Genomic DNA, 3,447 nt, shown 5'->3' with positions numbered 1-3,447 from the left:
TATAACTCTATTGGCAAATAGATTGGTTCCTTTTAATTTAACTCTTAAATGCCCAAATCTAAAAGAATGACCCGATACCAATAGTTGGATAATCTATCTTTAGGTTGATAGATTTCCTCTAAATTGAAAGGTACAACTCCCTTATCAAATGATATTCAATGAATTTACTAGTTTCTAAACTAATTGGGTATGTTCTTAACCCTAGAATGGAAGAGGCAAACCAAGCTAGCCCTAGATAGAACTAACTCAGGCATATTCTAGTTCCTAAGTCTAGCCAATACCAAGAGCCCACAATTCCTATGACTTCTCGACATTGGTAATGCAATGATGTTGCTAATTATGAAAATTCAATGACATGAAATGAGAATGAAGATTAAACATACTAATCCTTATGATAGGAACAAATGATAGTACTCTGATCTATCACCCATTCACCATTTAGCTAAAAATGCAAGGAAGTGCTCAAAACTGATTATAAAAATACTCTGATTGAAAGTAATTAGAAAAAGTGATGCTCAAATACTCTGATTCATAACAAAATATTTCTTGTTTTAAACACAACAAACACAACATTCTGACTACATTTTCTCACAATCTCAACCAAATATGTTACAAAAATTTATTATCAATCTACAATGCATAAACCAAAATACCAAAAACACAAATGCCCTCCCCTCTACTCAAGCAATCCTACTTTTTACAGAAAAGAAGAACCTCTAATCCATCCCAAAATTTATGATAAATACTTTCCTCATGGAAACTATTTAGTTTCTCATTTGGTGACTTTTTAGTTACTAAAATTGTCCTTTTAGTTTCTAACTTATGACTTTTCACATTTATGTCTTCATAGCTTTCAAGTTTCTCTTTCATATTTAAATCCATTTTAAATATTTCCAAAACTTTTCATTTTATGCAGCACCAATTGGAACCTTTCAAATTCTAAAATAAATATCATTTAAATGAGATTTCTTTTTTACTAGAAGACCTATCATCTACCTAACAATTATGTGCATGCCATGTTCTACTTTGTCAAGCTTCATACCAAGCTCCTCCAATATGACCTATGCACTAGTTAGTGTAGCAAGATCCTACAAGTTATTTTTCCTATTCTTATCAAAACTAGGGTCCTTAAGAGTACAAACCTTCACCCTTGTACAAAACTTATTTAAGATCAAAGTAGCCAATGCTTGACTCTCTAGATCCTTTTCTACAATTAGAAGAGGACTTTGTTTCTCCAGTGCTAGATCCATCACTCGAACTACTACTTGCAAGCTTGATGAGTTTTAGTAGTACTTGTCTCTTGATATTCTTCAGGAGATCTTCAATATAGTTGCGAATGAATGGATCATCCAATATTGTTGTTTGATTATACTTTAACATTTTCTAAAACTCAAATATTTCATTTCTCTAGTACATAGCAACAAGATTGGTCATTGCCAAAATCTCTAGATCATTTTTGTATGACTTTGCTTCCTGAGCATCAAATGGATTTACTTGAGATTCCATTAGCATGTTTGCAAAAGCTAGATATTTGAGACATTGAATTCTTCAATGATTCCCAACTCTTTCATAGTTCTTAAAAGTTTCAAAGAAGTTTGTAGTTGACTTAGCTTAGTGTTCTTCAACCATGTGCATTTTACACCCACATTAATGAATAATACTCATAATTTAGGGATGGGATATAACAGATTTGATAGCAAGTGATTTGGTGTACAATTGCATAATTTTCTTGTTGTTCTTAGTTTTAGTGTACATCTAAATCTCAATTGCGTAAACCTCCAATAGCTGAGTGGCTTTTTCTTATCGTCATCTGATCCATCTAATTTTTGACATTATCTATGAAGCTCTTTCAAAACCTTATTCATTCATCCATATTCTCCTTTGTCAAACCATAGTTTTCAAAGCTTAAGACTTGTTTTGAACCAAAGCCTCCCATTTTTCTCCTCTTCAAGTGCCTTCAATGTAGTTTGTAAAAATATCTTGAAGCAAGTCTAGATTCTAACTAGTTGATCCAGAAATAAAATTCACAATATTGTTTATACACTTCTCACTGTAATTTCTTGTTATTACAGATTTAATATATGTTAACATCTTCTGATAAGAATTCATCATTTCTTTATAATTTCCCAAATGGTAATGAAGCTTAATAGTTTGTTTCAAAGCCTTAGATCTCCATTGATCTTTCTGAGGTTCCATTCTGATGTAGGAGCATCCAGAGGTATAAGGGCAATCTTGTGTCACCCAAAAAAAGTGTACTTAGACTTAGTTTCTATTTTAGGTGTTTTCATTTCTGAATACCCATTTGGGTCAAATAAAGGTTCCAACTCTCTTAGTTCCACTATCAGTGTTCTAAGATAGAGTTTTTAATCACCTTGGGATATGTGTAAATGCCAAAAAAATAGGAGTATATAATTGAGCCATCATTTTGGTGAACTAGAAGGTGTAAATTGGTTGAAAGATTTTCATTGTAATTTAGAGCATTCTAGAAAAAGAATCAGGTCAAAAGGCCCCACGGTTTGAAAGTTATCGCAATTTTTCAGTTTTTGGAGACATCCTAAGAATGCTTCAAAGTCAGGTAGGGGCATTAAATGACCTTGAACAAGGCCAAAAAATGGGGGACAAGAGAAGCTGGTCCATAGGACAATAGAGCGCTTCGAGAGCTTTTTGAAAATGTAAATGGTTCATCAATCGGAGCTACAGTTCAAAAGTTATGCCAATTAGCACTTTCTAGAATGTATTCCTAATCTTTAACCCTCCGGTGTTTATTTAAGAGCATTTCTAGCATTGTAAAAGGCAGTTCGAAGTGGAGTTTGAGAGGAGGTACTGAAAGGATAAATTATCTCCATATTTATACTATTGTAAGCCCCTAGGGCATGTTTTGAAGTCTATTTTCTCTATACTGAATGTATTAGCTTATTTACAAAGTTAATAAAATTTTCCTTTCCTGTTGTGTCCATTTTGTGCTTGGGTTGTGTCCCCATCACATTCTGACAACTTTAACAAAAGCAGATAATGTAGCTTGAGGATTAGACTCCACCAAACATCACCTTTGTTTCCATAGGTTTAATGATGTATTATAACAATTCTCATTTGTTTATGCATATTCAATTTTGCTACAATTACGATGCTTTAATCTTCCTTACTATTTGTTTGGTACCAAATTACTTTTCAAAAATTGTGAAATTAGATTCTGACCTTCTTAAGAAAATTGTTGATCATTTGATCATTCTTTAAATACATGATCTAAGCATTCTTATAGTTTATACTAGAATTTCTTCATGAATAACAAAGCTAACTAATTGATATCTCCACAAAGTATAATTCATTTGGTGCATTTTAATGATATTCAAATGGCTAGAATGGAGTTTATGATTCATTCCCTATTTGAACTTGGACATTAAAATTAATGGACTTTGAAGCTAAACGTGTAAACATGCACTCATATTC

The 3,447-nt window shown here is 32.3% G+C and overlaps 1 pseudogene; it reads right to left on the bottom strand.

Moving 5' to 3' along the window:
* Positions 1-1,088: 1,088 nt before the first annotated feature.
* LOC149562885 (COP9 signalosome complex subunit 2 pseudogene) lies at positions 1,089-3,040 on the bottom strand (annotated as a pseudogene).
* Between the last annotated feature and the right edge of the window lie 407 nt (positions 3,041-3,447).

This window comes from Cupressus sempervirens, chromosome 4 (assembly GCF_028749045.1).
Source record: "Cupressus sempervirens isolate cs-2001-9-10 chromosome 4, ASM2874904v1, whole genome shotgun sequence".
Classification (NCBI taxonomy): domain Eukaryota; kingdom Viridiplantae; phylum Streptophyta; class Pinopsida; order Cupressales; family Cupressaceae; genus Cupressus; species Cupressus sempervirens.
This window is presented reverse-complemented; position numbering and strand designations above follow the sequence as displayed.